This window comes from Cyprinus carpio, chromosome A14, assembly GCF_018340385.1.
Source record: "Cyprinus carpio isolate SPL01 chromosome A14, ASM1834038v1, whole genome shotgun sequence".
Taxonomy (NCBI): Eukaryota; Metazoa; Chordata; class Actinopteri; order Cypriniformes; family Cyprinidae; genus Cyprinus; species Cyprinus carpio.
In genome coordinates, this window is record NC_056585.1 from 147,699 (window position 1) to 159,587 (window position 11,889).

Here is an 11,889-nt window from a genome sequence, read left to right on the forward strand (position 1 = left end):
TTAGGAGTCAAACTCTCTAACCATTAGGCCATGACTTCCCCATTAACTAAAACCATTAAAACTTTTTTTTTTAATTGAAAAAAAAAAAAAAAAAAAAAACTACAATAAAATAAAATATTAGGAAAATATTAAACATAAATATTAATTAGCCTTTAATGTTGCCTTTAACACTAATATGAAAAATATTAGACATAAAAATACCTTAATTTTAAAATAAGAAAATGTTGTCTTGGCAACTAACTGAAATAATAAAAAGTTATGTTAAAATACTAAAATTACTAAAACTAAAACTGAAATGCTAAAACGAACTAAAACTGATGGAAAAATATATAAAATATATAATATATTTTTTTATTTATTTTTTTGCTTAATATTCTTGTGTCAAATGATCCTTCATTATAATATGCTACTCACGATTTGCTACTTAAGAAACGTATAATTATTATACTAAGAAATTTCTTATTATTGTCAATGTTGAAAAAGGTTGCACTAAATGATCCTAATAATAAGACATCACAGGAATAAATTACATTTTTATTAAAATTAAAATATCAAATAGAAAATGATTTTAAATTGTAATATTTTACAATATTACTGATTTTACTTTTTTATTTTTTAATCAAATAAATGCAGTTTTGATAAGCAGAAGAGACTTATTTTAAAAAATGTTACATATTTGTAATTATTCCAAACTTTTAGTATAAATGACAAACATTAGTATAAATGACATCAAAACTGACAGACATGAAATAAAAGTCACCAAACTTTTTGTCCGATCAATGGCAGACGGATGGACTGTTTATAAACCTGATCAAAAGAATCAGGTTTCTAATAATACATCAAGAGTAAATCAAATCAGAGCTGAATTGTGTGTGTGTGTGTGTGTGTGTGTGTGTATAAGATTAAGGGTCATAAATGGTGCTTTACTGGCCAGTTATCATTTAAAGTGCCCAAGCATGGAATTATGGGCTTGACAATGACATCATCATCAAAAGTACAGTCAGGGTCAATGCAACTGAACTGTCAAAGGACGGATATATTATTCTCTCTTTCTAGCCATTAAGCAGTGTGGAAGTGATTGTTAATTGTAAATTGTCACATTGATTTAGTTCATTTTGTCAGGCCAGGCCCTTTTTCCGCCCCCACCCTGACACTGCAAACTAGCATGAAATAATGTGACTAAGAGAGGCAAGAGGAGAGCATTGAGGAGGAGGATTTTCCAATCTGTGACAGACACAGCCTCCTGTGAGCCGCTGACAGGAAAGAGCGGGATCCGTTTGTTTATTTCCCCTCTTCCTCATCTGTCCATCAGCAGAGACCCTCAGACTCCAGTCTGTCAGCAGAGACTAGAAACACATGGCACTTCTCTCACCTCTCCTGAATAACTGCAGCATGCCTTAAACCTCTGCTGCATCACTTTACTACTGTTTACATCAGCCGTTTCCAAACTTTCTTTTTCAGCTGAACCCCTCAGACCTAAAATATTTACCTGTTATTATTTAAATTGTTCAATGACACATTCGCACATTCATGGTTAATGTTGGTTAAAGGGTTAGTTCACCCCAAAATGAAAATTCTGTCATTAATTACTCACCCTTATGTCGTTCCAAACCCGTAAGACCTTCATTCATCTTCGGAACATGAATTAAGATATTTTTTATGAAATCCGAGAGCTCTCAGACCCTGCATAGACAGCAACGCAGCTGTAATGTTCCCAGGTCCAGAAACATAGTAAGGACATCGGTAAAGCAGTCCATGTGACATCAGTGACTCAACTTCAGTTTTGCGAAGCTACAAGAATACTTTTTGAGCACAAAGAAAACAAAAATAATTTATTTAACTATTCTTCTCCCCTGAGTTATGTCTTCCACCACGGGGGAGAAGAATTGTTGAATAAATTGTTATTTTTGTTTTCTGTGTGCTCAGTATTTTTTTTGGTTGGTTAGATTTATTTTGGTTGAGTGATTTCATATGGACTGTTTTACCGATGTCCTTAATACTTTTCTGGACCTGGGAACAATTACAGTTGCGTTGGTGTCTATGCAGGGTCTGAGAGCTCTCACATTTCATCAAAAATATCTTAATTTGTGTTCCAAAGATGAATAAAGGTCTTAAGGGTTTGGAACAACATGATGGTGAGTAATTAATGACAGAATTTTCATTTTTGGGTGAACTATCCCTTTAATGGTCAAATGACATACATTTTTTAGCAACTATTTTAAAATGGCTGCAACATGTATAAGGATTATTATTATTATTACTATTATTATTATTAATGTTCATGGGTTCTCAGATGTTGGTTGGTTAATGGTCAAATGACATGAAAGTTTTTAAAATATATAATATTTTATTTTGATTTGTTTTTATTTTAAAATTATATATATATTTATTTATATATAAAATGCTAAAATGTATGTCAACCGCTTGTGTTTATGTTATATGGTCTCTTCAGGGAAACTCTAATAACATTGGGACGGTGGACATCTCTGTGGGTTTTGTGGGTCTGGAGAGTTACGTAGAAGCGCCTGCCGTTTTTCCTGACAACGCTGAGCCCTACGCAGGACCACTGCTCTGGGCATGTCATCTGCTGTGTTTCCTCAGCTCACAGAGAGACAGGTAACACACACACATACAAGCTATATGTATATATGTGTGTGCATTATATATATATATATATATATATATATATATATATATGTATATATATATATTGTAGTTAAACAGTGTTAAATGTTTGTAAATGTAAATATGTTTTTGTGCTTGTAAGCTTTGTGATTAAATATATATATAAATTATTGCTGAATTTATGATCAAATAAGTGCGGCCATGAGGACTTCTTTCTGAAACGTTAAAAAATCTTACCCACCTCAAATGTTTCAACTGCAGTGTATTTACAGATTCGTTTAGTAGGTGCTTGTACCTGAAGCATTCAGTGTGTCTTATCAGGAATCGAAAGCCGTGACCTCGCCATTGTTAGTGTCAAGGTTAGTACTTTACCTGAGCTACAGGAACAGTAACACTGCAAAACACGCTAGAGGACGGTCTGAATGGAGCCTGTACGTTAAGTGTTTCGAGCTGAAAGTTAAAAGTATTTAAACATCCAGCAAAAGCTAGTCATGGAGAAACACAAACAACCAATAGTTTCGACTCTAAATTCTGATTGGATGAGTTGTTTTTGAAGTGCCACTCATCCCTGTTAGGTGATCATATATTAATGAGGGATATTACTGTTGACTTAACCTAAAACTATAAAAAAAAGGTCAATACTTGAAATAAGATAAATGTTAACTAAAATAAAATGTTAAAAACATTATATTATAGATTTATTTTATATCAAACTTATTTTCAATCAGTTTAACTTGAAGTGCAAAAATAACTAAAACTGAAATAAAAATCTATTAAAGCTATAGACATATGTTTTAAAAAAGAGATAAATTAACAAATGACAAAAACAACAAAATAACAAAAACTTTAAGTAAAATTAAAATGAAAATTATGCCATAGTTAAAGTTTGGCAAAGAACATTGTTTTACTCAACATGGCCCCTTTAAAGATAGTTTTATGCAATAATGTTGCAACAGCCTTCCAGTGTGACACTTGTTCTATTAAAAATACTGCAGTGCAGAAAAAAAAAGCTTAAAATTACTTAAGAATTACAGGGCAATAGCACAGTTCTGTAGTTCACTGTAATATTTTTTTTTTTTTCTCATAGCAAAACTCTTCTTTCATTTCCTTTAGAAGCCTTCAAATTTTGGGCTTCAGTTTTTCTAAAAAAAAAAAAAAAATCTTAATGTTTGTGTTACTTTAAAATAGAAGAGAGACAAAATAAGGACTGTTTTCAAAGATTCAGGACACATCCACATATCAGTGATGCGTAATTACAGAGCATTATGGGAATATTAATCAGCGCTAGTCTTCTTAAGATAATTGTTTTAATGGTGCTTGAAGTGATCTGTCAGATTGAATGAGGAATCAGGGGCCAGTTATTAGAGCTCGAGCTGGTAATGATGGTACAATTAGAGCCAATCATAGACAATGAATAATGGAAATCATGCCGAGACAATCAGACTCACACACACACACACCCACACACACACACACACACACACACACACACACACACACACACACACACACACACACACACACACACACAGATTTTACTGGCCTCTCAATTTTTACACACTGAAATTTTTTCTTTAAGAGGTTCATGAGGTTCCATGAGCAATCAAATTTTCCTTGGTCTTTTGAGCCAAAAGAGTTCAATGTGCCATCAAAACATACTGTAACATTCAGTACTCAAGTACCAAGACCACCCACATCCACAATGCCTTTCTGGTGTTCAGAAACTTTGTCCATCCAGTCATCTTTTTGTTATTTTACAGTGATAGAAACAGGATTTTTGTGTGCTAAATGGGCATTGTTTGAGCCACATTCTGCACCACTATTTTCATTGTTTGGGAGTGTTTGAATTGCACTCATTGGACCCTCATGAATCAATATTGTGTCAGTGATGTCAGGATTGGGCAAAATTCAGAATTTAACTGAAAAATTCTATCGTCTATCTATCTATCTATCTATCTATCTATCTATCTATCTATCTATCTATCTATCTATCTATCTATCTATCTATCTATCTATCTATTGGTTTTGTCATTCTATCAGTCATTGTGTCCTGTAAAAGCTATCATATTCAAACTCAGAGCTATTCAAACGTTGCTTTTCTAGATAAAAAAAATTGTTATACGATTTTCTTTGAATTTCAGTTAAATTTGCTTCCATTCACATTCAAACTTCTTTGTTGATAACATTTTACTTCAGGGAATTAAATTGGACTATAAAGGCATTCGTAGTGCGCAGTATTCTGTATGGCGCATGAACCTGGTAGAGCACTCTCTGCATATCCCATAATCCAACATAAATGCAGAGTATCAAACTTTGTGAGCCACCCACTCTGTTATTCATCTCATTATAAAGTCAGTGTCCCTGTGAGGCTAGAAGACTTCCTCTAAAGTGCTTGTCCGACTACAGCCTGATAAATGACTGTCTTAAGTGGTCAGACATTTAGTCTGACATATATAATTCAGCATGGTGCTCAGTCAGCAGTGTCACTACAGCACACACACACCACACACACACACCACACACACCCACACACACACACACACACGAGATCCAGGAAATGCTCTTTTTTCAATCAATACTCCGCTTTCTGGAATCCCAGCAAGCCTGGCAGACCCATCCCCCATCTGAGCTGAGCTTTACACAATCCATTTGAGAGCGAGAAATACCAGGCTTGTTAGAAGATATTTCATTTTCCTCCGAGGCAACATGGTGCTTTGTGTTCAGGGATATTGAATCCTGCAAACAATCTACTACCCGAGTGTCTGAGGTGTAGATTTGAATTGCAAATGCCTTCATCCTGCCGGGCAAACCCGCCAGCAAAGCAGAGAAGGACCACCATTCTGTTCGCAGAGATATGTGTGACAGGCGCTGGAAAATGATTTTAGGCAGTGCTGTCGGGAATCAGCAGCGGGGACTGTGATGTGGCTGTACAGTTTACAGAAGATTCGCTGGGAGTATGAGAAAGCTCTGCAGGTCTGTAATCAGCTGGTCTGGCTTAGACAAACAACCTGTCAGTCAAAATGATAGGCAGAATGATAGGGCAGTCAACACTGGACTGGAAAATGTGTCATTTCTCCATTGATTCAGTATTAAATGTGGTTTGCTGTTTTTGTCTTGTGTTTATTGTGTCTGTAAGAGCAGAGAGCATCATGTTTTAATATTCTATTCAGTCTATCTACTCTTAATAAAACTATATTGTCCTTTCTGACACATTTCTGTTTTGCAAAACTAGCAGAAATGTTCAAAGCAAACCAGATTGCTCAGGATTTTGCACGTTACAACAGCAAAATAAAAAAATAAATAAAAAACTTAAATGGATAATTCACCCCAAAATTGAAGATTTATTTATTCACCCTTATGTTGTTTCTTCTGGGGAACATTTCTTATAGATGTTTCTCTGTGTGTGTGTGTGTGTGTGTGTGTGTACTAAGAACTATAAGAACTTGAGCTGAAGTACTAAAATTACTAAAACTGAAATAAAAATAAATCAAAGCAAGATAGATGCATTAAAAAAGACAAATAACACATAACAAATTGCTAAGCTTAGAACAAAACTAAAATATGATAATAAATGTTCAGATATAGTATAAATTCTACTATAAATAAACACTTGTAATGGCACAAAGATAAGTAAATGGTGACAGAAATTTTCCACTTAAAGAGTAAATGTAATGAAACTTGACTATTTCGCAATAACTGATTGCTGGTCTTATTCTGAACGATTCATCAGTGCGTGTTATTCTAAAGAATACAATTTTCATAATTTTTCATCAATATAATAACCTTTTTAACTTATTTTCTACAGCAACCAAGGGCATGTGGTTGTAGAAACATGTTATTAACTACAGTATAATAATATCACAACCTGACATGTTTTGCTCATTGTTCCGTGAGATCCTAATACAGGGGCGGAGCTTGCCATATCAGTCAGAGGATGCTAACAGGAAAGCTTAGATTAGGTGCAAACGTATTTAAAATGGAAAATGGACTGAAATTCTTTGTGACGTTTTCGCAAATAATATGACAGAATTGCACCAGTAAATATTCCCAAGCCATAGGTTTGGGTTCCTCCATTATTACCTGCTGAATTTTCTGTTTAACTCTACAGTATGTTAGAATTTAAAGGGATAGTACAAAAAATAAACAATAAAAATAACAGTTCTGTCATTTGCTTACTCTCATGTCGTTCCAAACCTGCATGACTTTCGTTCTTCTCCAAACACAAAGTGAGATACACCATTAAATTACCATAAATGCAGTCCATAAACTTGGTGTGTCCCACAGAAGAAAGAAAGTCAGACAGGTTTGGCATGAATTGAGGTGAGTTAATCACTGTCTTGATGGAAGTGGTTTCTCCTTTCAGTCTTTGGTCTTTGCTTGTTTGTCTCATAACGTAATTTAAATTCACTGATTAGTTTCCAGGTTGAACCATGCACCGCTATCTCACTTATCCTTGTCTAGTTCTCTTTCACTGTCACATAAAATCTGTGTGCGTAATTACGCCGGAGAGGAAATCTCCCAGAATGAATATCTCTCTCTCCCTGTGAGAGGGTTTTTTTAGGCCGGACTGTGGCAGTCCCTTTGGTTGAAAGAATGAAGGAGTTTAAACTCACAACAAAACATGCCAGGCCATCGCGCTCATCCGGGGAGCATCTTCAGCCGGCTTGATCCAGCTCACTGGGAGCTGCATGCGTGATTATTTTCTTCTAATGTTTCACTTGTCATATTAGTATTGACAGAAAGCACTATGTGTACCACTTTGGGGAATTGGGCTTTCAATATTTATGTCGCCACAACAATACATTTCCATTTTTAATGCAAGGCTGGTGCCTGAATGTCTTTGAGTGTTGTCCACAGATAGTGGAGCTTTTGCTGTTTGGCGCTATAGAAACTGCCCTACATCCAAATTCATGTGAACAAGGAATGAGGTCATTTGTTCCTTGGAGAAGCCAAACTCTCACAGTGGGAGTCAAATGCTGATTGGACTGCTTACACATTGATTTGCCCAGGGCTAGAGAAAAGATTTCTGATTCAACAGCCTGCAATCCAGGAGCCAGATTCTGGTGTCTATCATATGAATAATACTTCAGGCTGAAACAGTTGAGCATTTGTCCAAAACAAGAGTTATAATGACAGAAAACTATTTTATGATAAATTGGGGCCATCTAGTCCAGTCTTGTCCATTTTAGACCAGTTCAGTCCAATTCAGTCCAAAGTAGTGTAAACCAGTCCAGTTTAATCCAGTTCAGTTTGCTTCACTCCATTCTAGTACAGTCTAATTCAGTTCAATATTCTAGCCCAGTAAATGTAGTCCAGTAACATCAACTCCAGTTCAGCGCAGTATAACCCAGTCCAGTTTATCGATTGAAGCCATTTAATCCTAACCTACTTCAGTCAATTCAAATCCAGTCCAATCCATTTCAGTCCATACTAATAAAAAAAATCCAGTTTAGCCCATACTAGTCCATTCCTGCCCATTATAGCCCAGTTCATTCTGGGTCAGTCCATTCTAGTCCAGTCAGTCTAGCCCTGTCAATCTAGTAAAATCAACTCCAGTCCAGTTCTGTTTATAAATTGAGGCCATTTAAACTAGCCAAACCCACTTCAGTACATTCTAGTTCAGTCCAAACCAGTTAATTCCAAAGTAGTCTAAACCAAATCCAGTCTATGATCAACTCCAGTCTAGGTTGAGGCCATCTAATCTAGCCTAACCCACTTCAGTCCATAGTAGTCCATTCCTGCCCATTCTAGTCCAATTCAATCTGTTTCAGTCCATTCTTGTCCAGTCTAATTCGGTTCACTGTAGACTAGCCCTGTCAATGTAGTCCACTAAAACCAACTCCAGTCCAGTTCACTGCAGTGTAGTCCAGTTCATACCAGTTCATTCCAAAGTAGTCTAAACCAAATCCAGTCTATGATCAACTCCAGTCTAGTTTATAGTTTGAGGCCATCTAATCTAGCCTAACCCCCTTCAGTCCATACTAGTCCAGTCCTGCCTGTTCTGGGCCAGTCCAGTCCAATCCAATTCAGTCCAAAATTGTCTAATCCAGTTCAGTCTGTTATCAACTCCAGTGTATACCTGTAGGGTAAGGTCTTTCATCAACTTACAATTAAGTGCAAGGAAGTCCAGTCCAATTTATAGGTTGAGGTCATTTAATCTAGCCTAGCCCACTTCAATTTATGCTAGTCCAGTCCTTCCCTTTCAAGTTCAGTTCAGTCCCTTCTAGTCCAGTCCAATTTAATTAATTCCAATGCAGTCCAGCCCAGTCTAGTCTATCAATTCCAATCAATAAATCGAGGACATCTAATCTAGCCTAACACAATTCAGTCCATACTAGTACAGTCCTGCCCATTCAAGTCCAGTCCAGTCCAGTTCACTTTATATTAGTCTAGCCCAAATCAGTCTATCATCAGCTCCTGTCCAGTCAAGTGCAGTATTGTAATTTCAAAGAAATCCACCAGTTCTATCCATTTCAATCCTTCCTATCTAGTCTAGTCAAGTGTACGCCAGTCTAATGCAGTCTAGGACAGCTTGATCCAGTCTAGTCCAATGCATTAAGGTCCCATTATCTTTTAGAGTGTTAGATTATTGCATGTAGACCTGCTAATGGCTGTGCCATCAGCCCATGGCAGGTGACATTTGTCTTAATGAATATATTATAGATGTTTGTTGTAAGACCTAACACATAATCAAAAGTAAGTAAAGGAAGTAATAGCTTTTCCATTAACATTAAATGAGGAATGAACCACAGTTGATGAGACCTGGTGTTAGTGATTATATTTTATATGTTTATGACACATTATAGACTCAGGCCAGATAGTTGATGAGACCTGGTATTCTGGTCTTTTTCTCTCTCTTTCAGGGCTGTAATGGGTCTTGGTCATGGCAGCTACTGCTTTGCACTCCTGCGGTCCATCCCAGCTGTGTTTTACGTAGTTCTGGTCACCTCGCTCCGATACCACCTTTTCATCTGGAGCGTGTTTTCTCCGAAACTCTTATATGAGGCCATGCACACCCTCATCACCACCGCTGTGTGTCTGTTTTTCACCTTTATGGATCAGGAACTCTCGGCCAGACCGTGAATACAGAACCAGAACCAGAACCAAAGCCAAACTCAGGTACAGAACAAACGGTGCAGTTGAGTTTTGTGCACCAAAAGAAGAAATAAATTGAGAGAAAAAGCGATGGGAGAAGGTTTTAGGTAATTCTACTACTGTGAATGAGGTCAACGTTGAGAATTCAGAGCTTACATGGAGATTTGGCTCACTCTATTGACTTTCACTCATTTGTGTATATGGGATTAAATTATTTTTATATTATTTTGGGAGGTCATTGATAGTGCAGATAACATATGGCAAGACTTGTGGGCATACATATGATTTTCCCTCTCATTCTCTATGCAGTTTTCTTTCTAAAGCTTTACAGATAATGGAGAGTGTAATTCTTTTTGAATCTTGCAATTTCCGCTCCTGACCGTTGCTTCACCTCTAGAATAATACGAGATAAGATACATCATTAATAACTCTCCCCTCACTGAGATCACAGCAGATATTATCCTCATGCACTTGAAAGCTTTAAGGGATCTTAAAAGTCTTTTAAATCATATCTAAACACAGCTACACGTGACGTTTTTGTTTAATCAGCCTGTTGGAAATGTAAATTGTAAGCTGATTTATCTTGGAAAGTGTTGTTTCTTAGATCTGGTTAATAATAAAATAAACCCATTTCTGACTGAGAGTAATTCATTTCTGCATGCTTTTTCAATGTGTGATTCATAGTTTTGCCTCTCTGATTTATTTTGATACATTGGCTGTGTACAAGTTTTAAGGTTATGATAAATGTCACTTACTGTATTAAGTGACACTAACAGTGTGACTTAACCAGACGTGATGCAATAACACACTGACCATCACAAGATGTTTTGTGTTTTGCTTTGTTTCTGTCTTTACTACAAAGTGCTTAGTAGCTCCGCCCACAGTGAAATCTTATTGGTCAAAAAACCTGGTCCACGTAACTGTATACTAAACAAACATGCTCTGAATGGCGAAAAAATTTGTTTTAAATTTTGCTTCCATTAATGGTTATGGACTGTTTCTTTTTCTTTCTTTTTTTTTATGCATCTCTGCTATTGACATACACAAAATAGAACTGTTAAAGGAATTGTTAAGGATTCTGGGATCATTTGAATTGTTAAATTCTGTACGATTCCCATCTCTAACCATAGAAGATACCGTGAAGGAAGTGGGCGTTTGAAATGTCTGCTTCCTCCCAGTGATTCATACTCTGCTTTGACCTTTTTATTGGCTGGAGAAGTTGATTTTGTAACCTAATGCCTTATTGAACTGCAAACATCCTCCAGGGAAAGAGAGGAGCATGTAGAGTCTCTCCCACTGGAGAGAATGCAGTCTGTAGGTTTAGACTGACCTATGGGATTCAGTTCTGAACCCACTGAGTGACTGATTTAGAAACTACTGAATTCATGCAGTACACTAATTGTACCTTTCTAAGGGTAAAAATGGTCAATATTTGACATTTGAATGATTACCCTTCATTTAATATAAGGCATAATGTTTAGTCAGGTGGTCATTATGGTTAATTTTTATTGTTTCATCCTGAGGGTGTTTATTTTGCAATCATGACTAGATGACTGTGCATCATTCTGCTTATTGCATGGCAGCATACTTAGTAAATAAATGCACATTAAATATTCATTTGAGTTAAAATTACTTCTTTATGTAAGAAGAAAGAGTGTGGAGTGATTAGAATCATTAAATAAAAAAAATAAAAAATTGACATCAAATGCTATGATTGACTAATCAGAATTGAATAGTCCAGAGAGCTGTATGATAAGTATTAATTAATTACTGCTGTGAGATTTTATGTGGTAAATTATTAGATGTTTTGCAGTTTCTTATTTAATTTAAAGGAAAGATTCACCCAAAAATTTATATTTGCTAAATATTTACTCACCTGCAGGCCATCCAAGATGAAAATGAGTTTGTTTCTTCACCAGAACAGATTTGGAGAAATTACATTACATTGTTTATTCAATTTGATTATGTGTTTTTTTCTTCAATGTGAATGGGTGGATTTGGAGTGATTGTTTTACAGCTGATAAAAACATTATAGTAATCCACAAGTAATACATCATTTCTTACAAACACTTAAGGTTTTGGAGAAATTACATTACATCACTTTTTGGTCTTTGATTCTGACGGCACCCATTCACTTCAGAGGATTCATTGGTGAGCAAGTGATGTAAT

At 35.9% G+C, this 11,889-nt stretch overlaps 1 long non-coding RNA gene across 1 annotated transcript; it reads left to right on the plus strand.

The window, feature by feature from the left end:
* Positions 1–2,483: 2,483 nt before the first annotated feature.
* On the plus strand, positions 2,484–10,357 carry LOC122147381. The gene is made up of 2 exons (XR_006161597.1): positions 2,484–2,616; positions 9,489–10,357. It is a non-coding gene; the product is annotated as an uncharacterized LOC122147381 (long non-coding RNA).
* The last annotated feature ends 1,532 nt before the right edge of the window (positions 10,358–11,889 follow it).